Source organism: Mus musculus, chromosome 6, assembly GCF_000001635.26.
Source record: "Mus musculus strain C57BL/6J chromosome 6, GRCm38.p6 C57BL/6J".
Lineage (NCBI taxonomy): Eukaryota > Metazoa > Chordata > Mammalia > Rodentia > Muridae > Mus > Mus musculus.
Genome location: NC_000072.6, coordinates 66,913,003 through 66,935,220, shown reverse-complemented (window position 1 = coordinate 66,935,220; position 22,218 = coordinate 66,913,003). Strand labels below are relative to the sequence as shown.

General features: G+C 43.0%; 1 protein-coding gene and 1 long non-coding RNA gene across 8 annotated transcripts in view; one reads left to right on the top strand and one right to left on the bottom strand.

The window, feature by feature from the left end:
- Positions 1-22,218, bottom strand: part of Gng12 (guanine nucleotide binding protein (G protein), gamma 12) — a 124,965-nt gene that overhangs the window by 86,141 nt on the left and 16,606 nt on the right. For all 7 annotated transcript variants that reach the window (NM_001177560.1, NM_025278.5, NM_001177557.1 and 4 more), the window contains exon 2: positions 20,711-20,768. The gene's annotated coding sequence lies outside the window, so the exon portion shown is untranslated. The remainder of the gene's footprint in view (positions 1-20,710; positions 20,769-22,218) is intronic.
- 4930597O21Rik overlaps positions 11,045-22,218 on the top strand; it is a 29,533-nt gene continuing 18,359 nt past the window's right edge. The window contains exon 1 of the long non-coding RNA XR_003956381.1: positions 11,045-11,104. This is a non-coding gene — a long non-coding RNA (RIKEN cDNA 4930597O21 gene). The remainder of the gene's footprint in view (positions 11,105-22,218) is intronic.

Below are 22,218 nucleotides of genomic sequence, written 5' to 3'. Positions count from 1 at the left end.
TTCTCCCACCATCTTACTCCATCTAAGCATATCTGGCATCTATATGTGCCTGGCAGAAAGAGGTTGGGAATAATGCTAGCCTTCTCCTTGAGAAGCTTACAGTAAATCATAGATACCCAGTCAGGCAACTGTTGCATGACAGCAGTGATGGCTTAAATCTAACTGTAGTAAGGACACAGGACTTTCTACTGAGCAAAGAGAATGCCTGTACTAGTCCAGGATGCTCATGGGAAGCTTCCAGAAGGGTGATGTGATGAGTGGTCAGGGCTAACGAGAAGAGGGAAGGAATTCTTAGGTACTCCAGTGGTTGCAAGAGCTTACTGTGAGGAGTTCAAGATGGGAGAGGCACCTTATTGCCAAAGAACTACCAGGCATTCGGAACCTAAATTGAGCGAACTACAGTGCAAACCATGCAGCAATAGAAAACCCACGATCTCTAGCATTCTAACTTTGAAATCTTACAGACAATGATTATCAAGGAAACCACTAAGAGTCAGGCACTCAACATAACAGCTTAGGTTGACCTGGACTGTGTAAGATGTCGAATATTCTTGGGCTGTAGGTACAGGGCTGTATACCAAAGCAGCAGACTATTCAAAAATATTCCTTTCCACACAACAGGTAGTGAGGAAAATGTAAAGCAGGCTAAATGGCTTTCCAACATGAGATGCAGAAAGCTTCTAAGCCATTAAGTGCCAAGGGCCCGCTAGTAAATTCCAGTTCAAGTGCATCTGCCCAGGAAGCTTAGCAAATGCTATCCAGTTCCAATTTCCTGGTAAGAAGAGTGTCAGAAGAATGGTTGGGGATGTGAGCTTTAGTAACTTGACAAAAAAGCAATGCTGTGTAACACACTGTTAGAGCTTAATGAAAAAATGCTCAGAGTCCAACATGCATAGATAGAACTATTTAAGAAAAACCTAAAGCTATTTAAGAGAGAAGCCCCCTCCCCCCCCCCCCCGGGGAAATAAAAGGTGTAGAACTTAGCAGCATTTGTCACTGATAATATATGTTAACATTACTTTGCCTTCTAAAACTTCCAGTTTTATTGGAGTACTCTAGGCTGTTAGATTTTATGTTGAAAAGAATCATTCTGTTCACATGGCTTAGTTGTCCTCTTTGGATGTTTGTCGATACAATGTCTTGCTATGTAGCCTAGGCTAACCTCAAAGCTTACTGTAATCCTCCTGTCTCATCCTTTCAGGGGACTAGATCATAAGCATGCGACTCCACACATGGCCATTTCTGGCTTCTTTCTTATCATCTCACATTTAGTGATATAAGTTAAACTCTACTTTATTTCGTAAGCAACTCCTATGACTCCTGCTTCAAAATACCTTCTGAGTCTCTCCAGCTTCTACACTCAGCTACCTAAGGCAGCCAGCATCTCTTGCATAGACGACTATCATAACCCTCTCCAGATTCTGGACCTCAGTCTGGTCTCCATCCAGTGAGCAAAGGGCTGTTCACTTTATTTTCCTACTCAGAAGTCACAGCAGCCTTAGCATACTCATTGAAGATCATCCCTTGGCCACCAGGCCCCCTTGGCCTAGCCCTCTATCCAGTTACATAGACTTGGCTTCTCTTCAAATATCACTAGCAAGCTCCAGTCTTGAGGCCTTCAAGTATATTCACTTTTCTACTGGGACCATAAGCAGACACCTACTCCTGCCTATCTGGTTTCTTCTGGTCCTCCAGGTTTCTTCAGAAGAGCCCTCCTCCACATTGCTTTGCTATGTCAGTGTAACTTCTGATGCTCTCCTTTCTAGCTATTGACTTACATGCCTCTCTCTCACTGAAATGAAAACTCCATGAGCAAACAGACTGTATGTTTAATGATGTACCCCAGGGCCTGAAATGAAGCCTGACAAGAATAAGTATCTAATAAAAACTGTATTTAGTTTATATGCATGTGGGGAGGGAGGGAGGGAGGGAAAGAGAGAGAGAGAGAGGGAGAGAGAGAGAGAGAGAGAGAGAGAGAGAGAACTTGAGCGCAAGCAAGCACACATGCTCGAATATGGGCGCATGCATGTGGCCTGAGATGCTGAGAACAGGTGTCTTCTTCAATCAATTTCCAGCCTAAACCTCAAGTTTACTGATTTGGCTAGACTGGCCACCAAGCTCTGGGGTCCACCTGCCTCCACCACCAGTGCTGCTTTGCCTGGCTTTTACATGGCTGCTGGAGTTTGGAAACTCAGGTCCTCAGGCTTGCACAGCAAGCACGCTGCCCACTGAAGCATCTTCCCATCTCCCACAGGTACTATAAATTGGCCAGAAATATTTTCTGTTGAACTGAGTTTTAGTTAGTACTAGGAAAATGTTTCTCATTTCCAAAAATGACAAACAAACAAACAAAGAAACCACATAAATAAATAAATAAATAATGCCATGTTGACTTGCAAAGAAGTTATATGAGTTCAATAGAAAATATCATGGCTATAGTGGAAATGTTTGGTAGGCAACTGCTGTTCTTCAGTCCCCTGTCTCTTAAGGCCTTCAGGCTTTGCTACTTTAACATTACATCCTATTTGCCCTATCGTGGTGAGGAGCACAGCTTCTTCCAGCTACTTCTAAATACTGCTGGCTCTGATCTCAGTGCCAAGTGGGTTGCTCCACTACTTTTGTTGCTTGGTTCAATGAAGTTTGGGGCCAACAGCCACTGAAAACACTGTAGAACATTAAGAAAACACTGTAGAACATTAAGAAAACTCCTGGGAGAGGGAGTTTTAGAAACAAGCACAAACCCTTCCCAAGTGGGTCCTTTTGGGTTCAGGCAGCTTGGCTGATATCGGTGCCTTTCAGAGGGGCAGTGTTTCTTCTTCATGAATGAGTTCCATTGATGAGAACACACTAAGTAGGCAGTGTTAGCTCTAGGGACAGCCACTCTACCCTGGCATCTGTCGGGGTAGTAGAGAAGGGAACCCCACAGAGACCACTATTTCCCATCATACTTTCACCTCCCTTTGTTTGCCTCACTAAGGCGGCTCAGTCAGCTCCAACAAGTTAGAGCAAGTGCCAACTGGCTTTTCTTTTTTCAATTGGTTTTCGTTTTACATTTTATTTATTTTTGTTGTGAGGTGGGGGCTGTGGAAGTCTGGGAGTTCAGCAAGTACTGTACTTGGTGAACCATCTCACCAGCTGCTCTTCCCTATCCTTTATGTTTGCTGTAAGACGGGGTCTCTACAGCTCAGGCTTGCCTAGTACTTGAAATCTACCTGAGCCAGTGTCCTGAGTGCTGGGTCTGTAACAGAACACAGGTCTATGACAACCACCTGGTTCATCTCTTCCTCTTTCTTTTTATTTTTATGTGCATTGGTGTTTTGCCCGGATGTACGTCTGTGTGAAGGTGTTGGATCCCCTAGAACGTGAGTTGTAGGCAGTTGTGAGCTGCCATGTACATGCCGGGAAGTGAACCTGAGTCCTCTGCCAGAGCAGCCCGTAGTCTTAACCACTGAACCATCTCTCTAGCCCCTCACCTGTCTACTTCTTAAAGCATAATCTTTCTGGAGCTTTTAAAGGTGAGACTTTGGGATTCTTTCTTAAAAACAAGGCATTCTTTTAAAAAAATGTTTATTGTATTTATTTATTGTGGTGAAGAGGTACACTCATGCCCTAGCATGCATGTGGAGGTCAGGAACAACTTGAGGGACCACATAGGTTCTGAGAATCAAACTCACACCAGACATGGCAGAAAGTGCCTTTGCCCACTTAGCCATTTTGCTGGCCCCCAAACAAGATACTGTGTTGCGAGTGAGTCTTATACACTGTATATTCAAATGCTGATTCCTGTGTCCAGAGATCTAATGACACTAGCTAGCACCGTTATGATTATGGAACCATCTGCTATACCAGTGTTGTGTAAGTATCGGACTGGTTGATAAGAAGCTGGTCAGCCTATGGCTGGGCAGAGGAGATAGGAAGGCTGGACTGTGATCCCAGCCAGGGGTCCCATGGAGAAGGAGAGGAAGGATCATGAAGAAAAAAGAGAGAGACCCAGTGGAGAGACCAAGAGGTGGCCATAAGGCAGAGGGTCTAAGAGGAGTCTTAACAAAGCAGGTTGCCAAGGGATTCATCATGAGGACACACATGGAGCAGAGCAAACCAGGGGCAGACTCAGATTGAAGGTCAAGAACCATGTGGCTGAAAAACAGCCCTAGAGGATTAGAACAGCTCAGAACCTGCCTAGCCTAGGCTTACAGATTGTTAATAAACTTAATCTTTGTTTCATTCATTTGGGAGCTAACAGGAACAGATAAGGACTTTGTGATTAAATTACAGACTACAATATTCTTAATTTTGAATCACTTGAGAATTCACAGCACAGTTCAAAGATCTCATCACATGGTAACATTACATATAACATAAATAAAACACACAGATTTCCTGCCCAGTGACCTCCTCCATAAGCACAATGTAACAAATTATGCATGAGTCTTGGTGGACTTTTATTTATGAAGTGTCTTTAATGTTTACATGGTCTTGCATGTGATGCGTATCCTCTCTCACTGTTGGTCCTCTCTGTGATATGCTACCCTCTCTCAGCAGTGGTTCTGTCTGATGTGGACCCTCTAACCATATAGGAATGTAAGCTTTTGGGTAGTACGTCCAAAAGAAGATAGTAAATATGAATTACAAAAGAAACACATTGTTATTCAAGTTAATATGACCCCACAAAGCCTCTTTCTCTCTTCTTTTTTTCTTTTCTTTTTCCTTTCTTTCCTTTCATTTTCTTTTCTTTCTCTCCCTTCCTCCCTCCCTCCCTCCTTTTTTTTTTTTTTTTTTTTTAAATGATCAGAAATCTGGACTCCTGGGATATGAGCACAATTTAACTCTGAATAAATTCCAGGGTCTCTGCTACCTGGACTAGCCCAGGCAGTCAACATAAACTGAGGATGGGCGACTTTTTGAGGGACCCTCACACTCCTGTACTTTTCTGCAAAGCTTCAGTGCAAACACTCTCAAACGCCTGTCTGCCCTAATACTGTTGTACATTTTCTTCTCCTCCTCACGGGGCGTGGGTGAGTAATTAATCTGTTAATAGTTCTTTGGCCAGTTTTGATGTATTTCTGGCAATATTCAAGGTTAAAACATTTCAGACGCCTAACACAAACCTCCATACGTCTCCAATTCTTTCGTTCCTCTACCCAGAAAGGAAGGTGGTACGAGAGCCCTTTGCAGACTTGGGAGAGGGTGGGAAGAACACTGAGAGCAGGAGGGTGGAGGAGAGCTGAGACTCACGAGCTCACAGCAACCGTGGTTATCTGCTCATGACCTGCACAACACTGAATCCATCAACGTTCATGACGTCTCACTGTGCCCTGAGGAGCTAATGTGGTTAATGGTTGCCAGGAAAGGGGAAGTCATTTTCTTGAGTGCTACACCACTAGTAACTTGCCCGTGGTCTGGTAAATAACCAAGTGTGGTTACTTAAGCAACCCTAATTAAACTCTGTGAGACACTGAGTCACAAGCAGATTCTAAGACATGAAAGGGATGAGCAGCAGAAAGAAGAGGGCACAGGATAGGGTAAGAGAGGGTAAGGAGGTGAGTGTGGTCAAATACATACATGTTTAACAATGTGAAAGAATAAGTAAATGAAGATTAAAGTAAGGCAAGGACTGGAAGGCAGGCAGGCTCACAGGTACCGTTCTGGCAGAGAGTATCAGTACATGGTTAAATGAATCAGCATCACTTGTAACTTCAGCTCAGGAAAAGCCAATGCTCTCTTCTGGCCTTTGTGGGCACCCACGGACATGGCTACATTCATACTTTTTTTTTTAGCTTTTTTTTTTTTTTTTTTTTTTTTTTTTTAAAGGCAGGGGTAGGGATGAAAACTCTTACATATACAACAGAGAGTATTTTCCAGTGTTCCTCCTAGATTCAAAACCAATAGAATCCTCAGTTCAGGATTTGTAACTCCTGAACCCCTTAATAGGGTTATCAGAATCCCACAGAAAAATCCTGTCCATCTTTTGTTTTTCTTTTTCCCTCCACTGTTTTATGTGCAGTACCACTCCTGGTCACTGGGCAGACAGCTCCCAAAATGTTCCTGCTGACAAAGTCTGGGTTTCTGTGTAGGGATGCTGGGAGCTCTGGATGGGTGGCCAAGCTGAGGTCAATTCAATGAGACCTGAAGGGACACCTGGGGAGGACACAGGAAAGGATTCTGTGTCCTCAGCAAAATTAGGAGTGTATTACTGGTGCTTTAAAGCTGGCTGAAAGGCTGTGACAGCCATTTGGTGACCATGAGAAATTTAAAATTAAAAAGCAATGCAACCAAGGGGGTAAGTTAATGAGCCGAGACAAGCATGGACCTTTAATGACAGTAAAGAAACAGCTGCCTCCTTCATGATATAGCCCTTAACATTTCAAGGTCATGACTGGTCAGTTTGCTTTTCTGATATGTTTAGCCTTAATATTCATAAAATGGCAGGGCTTGCAGATTTAGGAACATTCACTTTATCGAACTTGCAACTGACAGGACAAATGTGACGTACTCAGGATGTATTTGTGCCATCTAATTCAGGAGCCTCTGGGCTCCCCCCCCCCCCCCCCCCCAGAGCAGCTGCTCCATCCACCAATCAATCAGGGTTGCCTTCTTTCATTTCCTTCTGCCAACAACTAAGTGCTGAACCAGTAATTTACAATGGACACTCCATCAGGCATAGAAGATACAAACACCTCAGGGGACACAAAACAACTATACCCATTTTAGAGACAAAGACACTGAGGTTCTTGGGGTCTAAATGTTTTCCTACATTAAAACTCTGTTTAACCTCTTTGGGATTCAACTATCTGAATGTTTTGCCTTATGCTTTTCACTGTGCAATATATGCCACATGTGTCTCACTGTGCTTCAAATGTTAGGCATTGCTTCAGTTGCCTAATTTACATGTAACAAGAAAAGTACACTGCCTTTTGATATTCTACAATTCAGGTGAAAAGCTAAGCCAACAGGCACTTAGCAGGGCAGGGTTTCTTTTACTGCCATTATAAGAAGAACTGGGAGCATGAGGACACAGGAAAAGGGCAATACACAATGAGGGAAGATGTAAAGACAGACCCATAGCGCCAACACAGGTTCCCACCTACATGAAAATATCAATCTGCATTCATAAGAACACCAGAATTCACGTTTGCAACTCAATAAAATAATGGAAACTGGCCCTTCTTTCTACTGCTTCTCTTTAGAGTCGTTATATTATCAATGTTGAAAATTTTTATGAACTATATGCTCACAATTAACATTTGACCAGTTTTAAAAGGCATGTCTTTGTGTCCTTGAAAACATGAATGCTCTCCTTTCTTCCTTATTATTATTATTATTACTTTTTGATCACGGTGCCTTCTTGACAAAATATATCCATTTATTTACAGACTAAACATGTATACTGCTCCTAATGTCTGAAGGCCTCCCAAGAACGAACGCTGTGTGGAACCATACATTACTGTACTACAGATGCAGGTATGTTAGGCTCCATCCCACAGCGTCATGTGCCTCGCCTTGCTGGGCTGGCATGCCAACTATTTCTTCATCCTTCTCTTGGTTAATTCTGGCTAATTCAAGAAGTTCTAAACTTAGATGCAACAGTAACAACAGAAACGGTGCTATTTCCTGAGTATTCTACCACAATGCAGTCACACTGGTAAGTACTTTCCTGTGAATCCCATTTCAACCTGGTCTTACAGTGTAATCCCAAAGTATACAGACCAGAAGGCAGGCACTGAACATGTTTGCTGGCTGCATGATAATTTAACTTGGGTACCTTTCATGTCCACAGTTCGAAGTAACAGAATTATCAGACTTTTTATAGAGGAAAAGCTAGTTAATTTAAGCCAAGGCTGACAGAAGCAGGCTACTTAGCCTCGCCTCAGCTCACTGTTCTTGAAGCTCTGGTTTGTTCTCATTTGGAATATTTTATTAGTTAAAAAGTGCCATATAAAAAATAAAAATCATGCACACCAAGGTAAATTCTCAGATTAGTTTTCTTCCTTCCTTTCTATCTCTCTCTTTCTTTCTCTCTCTCTCTCTCTCTTTCTTTCTTTCAAGATTTACTTATAAGAATAAATATGTAGCTGTCTTCAGACACACCAGAAGAGGGCAACGGATCCCATTACAGATGGTTGTGAGCCCATGTGGTTGCTGGGAGTCAAACTCAGGATCTCTAGAAGAACAGTCACTGCTCTTAACTGCTGAGCCATCTCTCCAGCCCCAGATTATTTTTCTAAGAATACTGAGCCTGTCCTGCCATGAAGACCAAGACTGGGGACTCTCTCCAAGTCTCCAAGACTCTCTTCTTTAAGGTCTCTATTTTCTAGACAGTCATTGCAGAAGGCCACACTGCTGCTGGCTGAGCATAACCAGTGACTTAGATAAATGTGAAATCAAGGCGCCAACTCAAGTTAAAACAGCACACAAATAAAACTGCACACCATGATCTAAGGAAGCCCAAGTAGGGGTTGATGGCCCGTGCAGAAAAGTCCCTTTTTAGTTCTGAATTTTGGACAACTCCTCCAGATTGATTTTACTCAAATAATTCCCAGTTAAACTTCCCACACTTTATCAGAAGAGGTTTGAACCTTAAAAATAGGTGGGGCAATGAAAAAAAAATCAGTCCAGCTCCAGGGCTACCTACAGGGGCCATATACCACACATTACTAACTAGAAAGCAAGCGTTAACCTCAGGGTTATGGCCACCAGCTGACTCCCCGAGGTGTCCCCTGACCTCAGTGTCTTTCATCTTTACATTCCAGTCTCAGGTTTCACCTTCATATAAAGCGGCTGTGCAGATGGCGCTGGTGCTTCCAGTGGAGTGAGCTGACTAGGACTTAAGGGCTCTTGTCACTAACTTCCATCAGCTGTGGCTTGCAGGCACAGGTAGGAGAAGGATATACACACTAGTTAGGACAAAAGTCACTGTTTTTCCTGAACAACCAAGGCACAAAAGGACTGCCTTCTCCTTCTTTCTTTTGTGGTACTAGGGATAAAAACAAGGTTTGGACAGTGGGCTTAACACAGGGAAGGAAACCAATCCTGGTTTTCTCAATAGTCAACCCAGATGTGTGCAGCCAGATGTGTTTGGGTCTTCTTGTATGCACCAGCAAGCAAGCTGGATCCCAGCTGGATGTCCTTCAATTTGACTTAACTCTGATATGGTCTATCTGGATAAAGCAATTTTCTCCCATACTTAAGACACATTCCCTAAGAGTTCAGGCTCCAGGCAAAAAGCCCTGGTACTTTTTACCCACACTTCTGACTGAATGGCCAGAAACAGGGTTTTCAGACCCCCCTCCCCTGTTAGAGCAGTTCATAGAACTCAGAGAACACTCTGGTCTATTTAAGAGGATATCAAAGAGGACATGGATGAAGACCAGATGAAGGGATGGATAGTTACAACAGAGCATGTGGAAAGAGACAAGGAACTATCATGCATCAACTTCCAGGAACTACCAGGAAGCTCTCCAAACACTACTCTTCCCAGTTTTTATGGAGGCTTAATTACACAAGCATGGCTGGCCCATTAAAATCACCAGTTGCCATAATCTTTTCTCGCCCAAAAGTTTGGTGTGTTGGGACTTCTACCACAGAAATCTACTCTTGTTCTGTTTTGTTTTATTTAGTTATCCCTCATCCTGAAGCTACCTACGGGCTGCCTACCATAAATTATCTCATTGCCATAGTAAGCACACTTCTAACTCAGTGCTGACCACTTGTTACTGGATAAGGACCTGGGACTCATTCCTGAGAGGGACTATTTCTCTCACTCTCAGGAGTCCTTATTTGCCTATAGTATTTGTTTATGAGTGGGACCCTGGGAGAATCATTATAAGAATTTTGTGAAACATTTTTAAACTTCCCAATTTCAATTTCTTATATGCTAACCATTATATGTCAGCAGATAAAGCTAAATAAAAACCCCACAGGATTCTCAATTTTTAAAAGTGTCAGAAAGTTTGAGAGACCAAAACATTAAAGAACCTACTTACTGTGTTATTATTATTATCCAGTCTCAAAAACAAAACAAAAAGTTGCAATCCCTGATTCTTCTAATGCTGTTCAACTATGAACATCCCTGTGGCTGGGACAGTGGGACTAACACCTAGGTCCAAAGGCAGATAGGCAGAAAACATTATAGGATCCTACTTAGTGCTTTGCTGTCCATAGTCAAGCCTGGGCGATGCAAAATAGAGAACTCACTAGAGAAATCAATAAAAAACAATGTAGCTAGTTCAGCATGCAACTAGATCAGAGGGTTTCCCCGAGACACCAGGCTTGATGGTCAGGAAAAGAGCTTTATTCTTTACTGTGTTACATGGTGTTACATGGTAGATTAAAAAGATATGTTTTGAAATGAGGCTTAGTTAAGTAACTTCCACTACATCAAGGGCATCCTTAAGTAACATTTTTTCTTCTCACTCTGAGCATAAAGTTGTAAGGCATGTGACTCCTGCCTTGATTAATAATTAAGCAATCGAAGTTTGTTCCATGTCTTTTGCAGCATATTCCAAATGTCAACAAAGTGAAAACACCAAGAAATATCTTCATATTATTATAGAAACACATCTCACCTTGTTGCTCTCTGAAAGGGTCTGAGACGACTCAAGTGTTTGTGGGTCACTCTTGGTAAAACCCCTGCTTTTTAAAGGGTTTAATGAGAATGGCTGAACTGCCACATAAATGACACAATTCTATTCAATGAGAAGTGTCCAGAAAGCTGTAATGAATAACAGAGCTTTCCAGTTCAGCCACCCAGAGGACACGAGATGGAGCCGGGAAGATGGCTCTGTCGCACAACAGTGCAAGCTTGACAACCTGCGTTTGATCTCCAGAACCCACATAAAGGTGGGAGGGGAGAAGTGAGTCCACAGAGAACTTCCAGCATCTATACTAGGGCTGTGACACATGTCCACACACACAAGAAGAAAAAAAAAAACTATATTGTATTTTGTAAGGAACAGAAGGCTAGAACAAGCTGAAACAAATGATTAGCAAGATGGAAGGAGCTTCTTGGCAAAGCAGAAGAAAACAGCTCTAAGGAACTAGCACCATGCACCAGGCAAAGTGTACTCCACAAGGACCACCGACACAGTCCAGCAAGAAATCAATGGTGAGCAAATGGCCTGTCTGGCAGCTCTGAACGTTCACATTGCTCACGCAAGACCAGTAGGAGAAAACATGCGGTCAATACCCACTAAATGAACAGGTGAACAACTCAGAGAAATGGACTACCTCTTATGGTAGCAAAGACAAGAAGAAAGTCTAGGGCTGAACCCAGGCTTTCAAAGCCATGTTGCTTTCCATAAATCAGTGTCTTCAAAATGGCAAAAGAACATGGCTGGGATAGATGTTAATTCAGGGAATGGCAGAAAACATAGCCAGGAGTGGGGGATGTTAATACTGGACTCTGTGAAGTGACAGGGTCACATTTGTGACCCATACAGAGGAAGGACAGGAGGAGATCAATGTGTATCCCAGTTGAGTGTGCAAGCTGCTCATTGAGGCAGGGTGTTGGACAAAACTCATAGATTGTCCTTAACTCTAATCCCAAACTACATGAGTTTAGACAAGTTGCATGTCTGATTTGGTCTGTACTTGCCTGCACTACAGAGTTTGGAGTGATAGTGGTACTAATTTCTCACAGATTTTATGAGCATTTAATGAAATAATCCATGTGGGGAAATGAGTACAGATCTTGGCTTAATAAATATTGCTTTTTAAAAAGAAAAGAGAGAAAAAAGGAAGGAGGGGAAAAACAGGAAAACAGGTGTGGGAAATAAAGGAAAGGAGAGAGAGAGAGAGAGAGAGAGAGAGAGAGAGAGGGAGAGAGAAGAAGGAAGAGGAAGAAGAGGAGGAGGAGGAGGGGGAGGAGGAGGAGGGGGAGGGGGAGGGGGGAGGAGGAGGAGGAATGGTTGCAGGCTACTGGAGTGACCCAGACAGTGTCAGAGAGAGCAGCTCTGCCTGCCCTGTTATGATTTCCTAACAGAATAAGAAGCTTCAAGTCATCCCACGATTCCAAGTCGGGGTGATGAGAAAAATGAGCTGAGCTGAAGGTGGCCACAGGGCATCCAGCCCAAGGGACCAAGGAAGCTGCTGCTGAGGCTGCAAACGCTTTGAAAAGGAATGGCTAAGTCACAGGAGGATACAGAACACAGGACAGACACGTGTGGGGCACAGGACACTGAGAATGAAGCCGGATGGAGAAATGAGAGGCAAGATGCTCAAGACATACCTGTAAAACCACTTAGCTCCCACACTCTGGCTGGTCAGGTGTGTTTAGTCCCCACCCTGCTTTCTAGCCAGCCACTCCATTCGCTACCGAACAGGAAAGCCGATGCTTTTGTCACAGGACTTGGGCACAATATGCTCTTGCACTTCTTCTCTGGAACCAATGTTTCTTCCAAAGTGGCATATTAAGATCATATTATAAGCACGGTAAAATGGGCTGAGGAGATGGCTAATCAGTGGGTACAGAACTCCGATCCCCAGCAGCCTTAGAACGAGCAGCTGTGGTGGGGCGCCTGAAAACCTAGTGCTGAAGGCAGGGACAGGAGGTTCTTTGGAGCTTGCTGGGCAGCGAGTCTTGCCAAATAGCAGAGTGAGACTTTGTCTCAAAAAATAGAGTGTGCTGGCTGGTTTTATGTCAACATGATATAAGCTAGAGTCATCGGAGAGGAAGGAAACTCAATTGAGAAAATACCTCTATAAGATTCTTAATTAGTGGCTGATTCGGGAAGGCCCAGCTCAGTATAGGTGGTGCCTTTCCGGGGCTTTGGTCTATAAGAAAGCAGGCTGAGGAGCCATGGAGAACAAGTTGGTAAGCAGCACTCTTCCATGGCCTCCTGCCTCCAGATTGTTGCCCTGTTTGAGTTCCTGCCCTGACTTCCTTTGATGATAAACATTGCTATGGAAGTGTAAGCCAAATAATCTTTTCTCCCATGTTGCTTTGGTTTTATGTTTAATGACAGTAATTGTGACCCTAAGTAGGATAGTGAATAACTGAGGAAGACATCTAATATCAACCATTGGCCTACACACACACACACACACACACACACACACAAGTACATACACATGGATAAACACACATACACAAAGATTAATCAAACTGAAATGAGCAGTGCTACATTGTACCTTTGAAGGTCCAGGTCCCTCCCAGGCTGTAGGATAGCTCTGCTCCAGGCAGCCCTCCCGCCCAGCCACATCCTCCCCTCTGCCCCAGTCTACATAGTGTTAACACATTTCCCACAGCTCCCACTATGTGTGTCCCTTAGGTGTGGCCCTGTTCTATACTGCACTACGTACCAGATGCTCAACCAGCTAGTTCTGAATGGGTGAGTGAGCCCTGGAGGGAAACAGAAGAGCCACCAGAGGCATACCAGGCAGGAAGCAGCCCTGCCCTGGCCCGAGAAACTGGAAGAAGTCAGAGACAATATGAGATGTACTTCAGAAGGACAAAGTGCCATGGACGAGCCTTAGAGACATGGGATGTATTATCGTAGAGTGAACTGGTTCTTGGCAGGAAAAGACACAAGGAATCATAGGCATCGCTGTGGTCTACAGCCTTCCTAAGCACAGCCCAACTCAATTACAACTTACTCTTAGTATTAAATTCACCTGTAGGACAGGCATTTCCATTTAAGTCACTGAACTCAGATTTCTTTAATTTTTCTTCTCATATAATAATGAAAATAGGTTGAAAGTACTGATCTAGGGAAGGTGACATGGGGAAGGTGGGAGAGCATCCGGAAGGAACTGGAGCACGGCTGAAGCAGCAGTCCTCTCTATCTGTATGCAAGCGCCCTGAGGCAGCACACTCACAGCAGCCAGCCCACGGGAAGTGCTTCAGAGTCATCATCTACTTTATCATAAACAAGTTACAGAAGGAAAAACAAAAGGCGCAAGTGTGGTAACAATTCTGCAAGGCCAACTGATTGAACTTCCTGACCCTGGAGAGTTAAGTGTTGCAGACCAGACTGAAACCACCTTGACCTAGTTTCATTCCCCCAGAAACCCACTCATAGCCCATCCCCGTGTCCAATCCTTGTGACTATGAACACTTTTCTTAGCAGACCACTAGCCTCTACCTAATGATGTCATTTTAGCCCCTGGAACCTCCACAAGGATCCCCCACTTAGCTATAACCATCCCTCCACACACTTAGTGTATGTTCATGATGCTGTGTAACACAGCCCCGGCAAAAGCGGCGGAAGGGAGAAGGGGAGTGTTCACCATGACAGAGGCCCAGGCACAGGAGCATCTGAAACAACTGCTCACATCGAGTCCAGCATAAAACTGTGAGCCTACCTACTCTACCTGACATTCCCAAAGGCATGCAGCCCAGCCAAAACAGTGTGGGAAACCCAGCTTGGCCTAAAAATCTAGGAAATTCCCATATCCACACATAAACCAGCCTCAACTCATACACTCCTTTGCTAAGACGGAGCAACCCCCAATCTGTGACCCCCAATCTGTGACCCCCAATCTGTGCATTCTTTTTTTTTTTTTTTTTAGGAGAAAATGGGAACTAGAAAGGATGTGAGCCGCTGTGTGTGTGTGTGTGTGTGTGTGTGTATGTGTGTGTGTGTTGGAGGTGAACTAAACACAGGTCCTCTGCAAAACCAGTAAAATGGCCGTAGCCAGTGAACATCTCTCTAGCTGTGATGATGATGAGATAATGTCATTTGTATCTAAAACAATATGCAGGAAAATTAAATCTGCCACTGAAATTTCTAAACCTTATTAACAAAATCTTTGACAACGTCATTTTAGTATTTTTAACTTAATGTGTGCTAAAATTACTATTACTGACAGGAAATTAAGCCATGGACATGTATGCCTGTGAATATAAACACCTCAGGATTAGTCGTGGACTTGTGTCTTTCATGTGTGGGAGCTATGGCTTTGTTACTGTTCTCTCTGTACCATGCCCTGCCCCTGCCCACCGCTTCTTTCCAAAAATCTGCTATTCCAGGTCCTCAGTCAGGCCAAGCCAAATCAGGAATTAACTGTTAAATTTGGGACGGAAGTTAAAAGCCAATGATATTCAATGACTTTCCTTACATCAGGCCTAAGAGACTATAGATACTGAGATGCTGACTCTCAGTTCTTTGAACTCCTAGTGGAATGGTTTGGATCTGGCATTTTTAAATGTTAACTATGGAAACTGAGGCTAAAAAGACAAACATTATTGTAGGTTCAGAAGAGAGATGACTAACAGTACATTTAAAGGATCATTAAATTACTAAAATATGCTTTAATTATTTCTCAAAAAAATGCTTAAACTTTTAAAATCAATTAAGAAAATCCAAAGACTAAGGGCCTTGGTAGAACATGCCTGCATAGCTTCTGTACTTTACCCCATATAAAATATATACATATTTGTTCAGTGTTGAGAGCTCTGGTTTTGTTACTGGGAAGACATATACAGTAGCCAATCAGCACTAATTCAAAGATTATAATAGAGAAAAAGATTTGTTACAAATAATGTTGTAAAATTAGAAAACAAAGTTATCAAGATAAAAACAGTATTATTCACAAAAAGGCTGACATTTGTGTCAGGAAATATTCTTGTGATATAATTATGTAATATATAATAGGCTTCTGACAGATAAAACACAATAACATGTTTGGTTTTCAGCAGTAAAGGCACTTAGAAAAACCCAATATGTATAAAAACTCTGTCAGCTGGAAATAAACATCCTCTGATTGACCAAGAATGTCTATAAAGTCCCCACAGTGAGCAGCGTGGGGTGAATGCCCTAATTCCAGCAGTTGGGAAACTCTAGTAGAAGGGCTGACACACTTCAAGGCAACCCTAAACTACAGAGCTCCAAGCCAAAATGGGCCAGGACTGTGAGACCCCATCTCACAAAGACAAAAACAAAATACCTCCCCCTTAAAAATCTCCAAAAACAAAAGCAAGGATACTGCAAAAACTGCAGTTAACAGAACGTTTAGTGGTGTCAAACACAACGATTTAAACAGCAAGCTTTCCTAAAATTAGAAAAGATCACTATGCCCTCTCCCATGGCTTTTCTTCTCTTTCTTCCGGAAAGATCTCATTTGTGGTTGATTCATTCTCTCTCTCTCTCTCTCTTTCTCTTTCTCTCTCTCTCTCCCTCCCTCTCTCTCTCTCTCTCTCTCTCTCTCTCTCTCTCTCTCTCTCTCTCTCTCTGTGTGTGTGTGTGTGTGTGTGTGTGTATGTATGCAGGATCCATGGATGCAGAGGAGGATGTCAGATTGCCCAGAGCTAGACTCACAGACAGCTGGTGCTGGGCACGGAGCTCAGGTTCTCTAAGAGAGTTCTTAACTGTGAGCTGTCTCTCTAGCTCATCCCCTCTCTTTTTATTTTTCTTTCTTGTCTCTTCTCTTTCATTTACATCTACTGTTTTCTTCTTATAGTCCCCTTTCTATTTCCACATCCTACATAGGTATGAGTTTATATGTTTATATATAAACTTAAATCTGGAGTCTACATATGAGAACACATGCAAAATCTGTCTTTCTGAATCTCGCTACTTTCAATTCTTTAGAGCAAGATCAAATTCTACCAGACATATACATACATACATACATATAAAATACTTTTTAAATCCATTCATCTGATGACAAACTGCCACTACTTTCAACATTGTATTCAAAGGGCTAATGTAACCAGAAAGACAAATAAAAAATAAACAGGAATCTATGAGATATAGAGATGCTTACCACCAAGGCTGGCAGGCTAACTTTGATCCCCAGAACAAACTGACTACCCAGAATTGTCCTCTGACCTTGAAGTGTAAACCTGTGTGTGTACCCATGTGCACATGAATTCACACACATACACACACACAAACACACACTCATAAATAAATGATGAAAAAAAAACTTTGTTCACAGGTGACATGATCATCTATAAATCTGAAAAAAATAACAAAACTTGTCTCCAGTCAAGTAAGTGATCAAAGGAAAGTTGCCGGATACAACTTCTTTTATTATATCTATCTATCTATCTATCTATCTATCTATCTATCTATCTGCAATGATCATGTTGAATTTCAAATTAAAATTATATTAGCACCTCCCCAAATGAAATGTTGAGCTATAAACACTACGTAAGAAAAAGTACAAAATTCTGATGAAATGAATCAAAGAACTGAATAAATGAACAGTTCATGCTCATAGAGAGAAAACTGCAGTGACCTTATGATTGCAAATCTTCTCAACTTGATCTTTACCATCCCCCAAATCTATAGAATTACTTTTTAAATTAATAAACTCACTCTAACACGTACACAGAGAAACAAAAGACCTGGAAAATCACTATTAAAGGGCCACTTTGGAGGACTGAGTCTGACTGCAAGACTCAGAATGCTACAGTAATCAGATAGCATGGTCCTGACAAAAGTGTCGTTAGAGCAATGGAAAGAGGGTCAGAAACAGACTCTCATAAATACCGTCTGCTAAGCTTTGACAGGGAAGTAAAAAGGGCAATGGTATAAAGAACCTTCTCATCAAAAGCATTAAAAACCAAACCAGAGGAGACACCTCACAGCCTTCACAGGATTCAAGACCGATGATCTAATGGTAAAACTAAAAACTAAAAACCAGAAGCTACTCTAGGAGCGTGTGGGAAGGCTTGGGTAGTAACGCTTAACAGCACTTGAGAACCTGACAGAATCTGAGATCACCTGGGAGAGGGAGCTCTGGGCATATCTGTGGGGAATTATCTCGGCTGTCCGGATTCAGTTCATTTTAGTGGGAAGTCCTGCTCCCTGCAGAAGGCACCGTTTCCTGGGGTGGGAACTGGATAGTTCATGCTCTCCACATGCATTCATTGCTCTGTGTTCCAAATTCTGGGAGTGATGTGATCAGCAGCTTCTAGTTCCTGCCATTGAGACCTCTCCACCACAGCAGCAGGAAAATAAATGATGATGGGTGTATGTGTGTGTGTGTGTGTGTGTGTGCGCGCACACGTGCGTGGGGGCAGCATGACTTCTCAGAAATAACTGAAGGTGATCCAGTCAAAGAGAACCAATGCGCTTCTCCTCATTAAAACGAAAAGGAAAACAAAACCCTTCTGCTCTGCTAAAGACCATTTCATGAGAATGGAAAGAGAAACCACAGGCAGAATGAAAATATTTGAAAAAGAAACTTCTGATAAAGACCTATTATCAAACAGAGGGGGGAAATCCCCCCCCCCAAATCGGCAGTAAGCAGTACAACACGTACCTGGTGGTCCATGCCATGGCCCTCAAGCAGTTAAATACTTTCAACAGTAAGAAAACAACCCGTCTGATATACTGCACACCTACTAGAACAGCCCAAATCCACATCACCAATACCAAATGCTGATGAGGATACAGGGCCACAGAAGCTAACAATGGACATGCAAAGAGGCCCAGACACTTTGCTGACTTCTCACCAAAGTAAAGGCAGCCCTACCACACAATCCAGTAAGGGTGTCCTCGGGTGTTTACTCAAATGAACTGAGAACTTCTATTCAGACAAAAATGTGCCTATGAATGTCTGTGTAGTTTGTCCACAATTGCCAAACCTTTAGCAGGTGATAAATATCCAGTGCATATTACTAAACAGGATAAACCACTTTGAAAGGTTATACATTACGGCAATCTCAACTGGTGGACACTCTGGAAAAGCTAAACTACTGAGACGGTAGAAACAACAGTGGTTGCTGGGGTTGGCGCTGAAGGAGGATGGAAGCACACAGAGAACAGAGTGCTTCCAGGGCTACGCAACTGTTGTGTAGAACACTACAGTAGTGAATATAGGTTACAGAGTTTTCAAAACCTATAGAAAATGGGACCCAAAGACTGAACCCTAACATCTCTGTCACTGAGACACACACTACAACTTTTGGCGGTGCCGCTGAAAAAAATTAAAAAGCTCACCATACCCATAAACTGTAATATAAAGCAGAGTCTGGTATAATAAAGTAATATCCCTGGGGTATCCAGGAGCATCAATAGCTATACCCCTTCTCACTGACCAATGTCTCAGGTTCCCACAGAGGCTGTTTCAGTGATGATACCTTCTGCTTAGAGCAAACCTTTCAAAAAGTACTAGTGTAGTTACTTCCCTGGACCCAGCTTGCTGCTGCTGCAGAGGAAGCTGTCTTGTCAAAACTGAATGGCACATTCCTGAAGCAAATGGAATCTACTGACTGATGGATGCTCTGCCCTACCAGCTAAAATTCCTGTCTTAGAATATAAGTCTGAGAGCTACTCCGGCCATATCGACATTGACACCTGAGAGAGTTTTACTTGCTGAAGAAAACAAGGCACCAAATACTGAAATTGAGACTTAGCACTGCTAAAGATCAGAAAGCCAAAGAGTGAAGAGGGAAGAGAGAACCTTAATTGAGAAAATGCCCCTACCAGAATGGCTCACTGTGGTTTCGGATGGTGTAAGAAAGCAGGTTGAACAAGCCATATGAGGAACACACCAGTAAGTAGCACTCCTCATGGCCTCTGCATCTGTTCCTGTCTCCAGGTTCTTGCCTTGAGTTCCTGCCCTGACTTCCCTGGATGATGGGCTATAAAAGCTATAATCTGAAATAAACCCTTTCTTCCTCAATCTGCTTTTGGTCATGGTGTTTGATCACAGCACTAGAAGCCCCATCAAAGTCAAGGGAAGGGCATCTGCTTTGGTTTCTGAGATGAAGCACCTTACGGGGGTGACAGCCAGGTTAGAGAAGGCCTACCTCGGCCGTGTCAGCCTGACCTCACTGCCTTCCCAGGCCATGCCTCACAGGAGTGGAGGGCTTTGAGTCTCTGGTCTCACAGTGACAATCACCTGGAAACACCGAGTTCATCCAACTACACCGTCTTAGAGAACAGAGACCCAATCCATAACGAGTATGCAAACCGAAATGCTTCCAGACACAACAGCATAGTTTTGAAAAGAAAATAAAAAAGCTTGTGAAGAAAGCTCCTTCCATGACTTTTAAAGTGCAAGCTTCTTCCAACACATCTGGGAGGAACAGACAGGTATTAACGTCAGCTGGGAGATGAGGACACAGAGGCACAGACATGTCATTATAAGTAGAAAGCAGATCTAATCAAAAAGCATCCAAAGAGGGGGCCCCAGAGATCCCTCGTCCAGCCTCACTGGGCAAGAGATACCCTTTGAAAGGGGAGAAGGTTCGGCCTCCCACTGGGCCACAATGAGGAGCACGAGGCTAAACTCATTCCCTCTTGAAGCCCCAAAATGGACATAATTATATACATTTAAATTCTCAACTGAGCAAGAGAAAGCAACACAGTCAACATCTAACACTCAAGAGCCATGTATGGTGGCTCCCACACGAGGCAGAACAGACAGTTCGGAGTTGCAGGGTGCCCTACCACACAGATGCCGCAGCCTGCACTGTGTGAGACAAGGCTGTAGTTGCTGGCTCCTGCCGCTGGACTGGGAGTCCTGGAGCTGCTTTCAAGCAGGCCTATGAATGTGGGCAAAACTGAGCCTCCCTCCACTCTTCCTCATAAAAAAGTCTTTCTGCAGTAACATCCTAGAACTCTGCTCACAAATGGGAGACTATTCAATCTATCTATCCTGTCCACGTTGACCCCTTATCAAATCAGACCAAGAGAAGAACATCATTGGATACTTAGTACTTCCTGCAGGATCAGTCACTAAGTCCAAGTTCAATAGCATGCTTTAAGTATATCCAAGTTAACATATGAAGCAGTCATAAAAAGACTTTACTCACCAGAAAAGCCAGCTGGAAATAGAGAAGATGCTCACCCCAAAGTCCTTCCCATATGAACCTACAGAAGAAAAAGTTTGCAATTTAGGAACGAAATTCTTGTTTCTCCAGAATGAGTTTTGTTTCTTTTTGCTACAGAATAGAAATGGTATGGTTATGAGATAAGTATGAATTAATGCCTAAACATTGAAGGCCCTTTTCAACAGACATCGCATTATTTCTTTCTAGGGTAGAGCTCTGACAGCTTTGCTTCCAGCCTTTATCTCCACCCATGGAAAACATCTCATGCAAATTTCCCACCTCTTGGAAGATAGATGAATGCAAGAGTATGGTGGTTTGACTGAGAATGGCCCCCACAGGCTCTTATGTTTGAATGCTTGGTCCCCACTTAATGGAATTGTTTGGGTTGGATTAGGAGGCACAGTCTTTGTTAGAGAAGATGTATCGTTGAGAGTGGCCTTTGAGGCTTACAAATCCCACATCTCAGGTGTTGACTTCAGCTAATAAATGAGGAAACCAAGGCACAGACAGGTCATTATGATTACAAAAGCCATGTAATTTCAGGAGCCAGGAGAGACAATGGAGGGGAAGGAGGATAGAGGAGGCTAAAGTTGCCTGGCTCCCTCTGCCTACTGTCTGTGGAACAGGATGCAAAACCCTTAGCTACTGCTCCTGCAACATGCTGTCTCCTTCCCACCCTGATGATCATGGATCAACCCTCTAAAATGTAGAAAGCTCCCAACTAAGTACTTTCTTCTGTAAGTTACCTTGGTCATGATGTCTCCTCACAGCAATAGAACAGTAAATAAGACAGAGTGTGTTTTAAGAGGTAAATAGTGGCTTATGCCTCTAATACTAGGACTTGGGAAGTCGAAGCAGGAGGACTGCCATGATTTTGAGGTTAGCCTGGCCAACACAGTGAGTTCTATCTAAGCCAGCATGGGTTAAAGTGGTTTGGTGATCTCACTATACTCTACTGGGGAAATTCAAAAGCAATGTTCCATGCCAATGAAAACAAAAACCTCAAATCACTGCACCAAAGGGAATTATTTATCCTGGGAGAATTCACAGAAGGCTGGACTGTGGCAATTTTAGCATCCTCCCTTCCCCCCACTGTCTCTCCTGGCTCCAGCAATTATAATAATTAAGCTTCAGTTAATTAAAATGGCAATAGGAAGTGTCAAATACAGTCATAAACACATTGATAATTAACTCACACCTCACAGGAATTCATTTCTAGTTTGCCATAGAGGACACCTAGACATGGAAAGCTTAAGTAAGTTCTTCAAGGTCACACAAGTTGAAGGTGGCAGGGCTGAGATTTATAAACTATCTATCAGGCTTCTGCATTGCCAACATGCAAAACCCCTTTTTCAATACTGTCAATAGATATTTTAAAAATCATTACAAAACATTTTGGTGACATACAACCAAAGAGAAAAAAGGGATTGTGCCTGTATAGCAAACAGCTTCCAGGCTTGTCCTAGTACCCTTCCAGACTGCCATTCTTG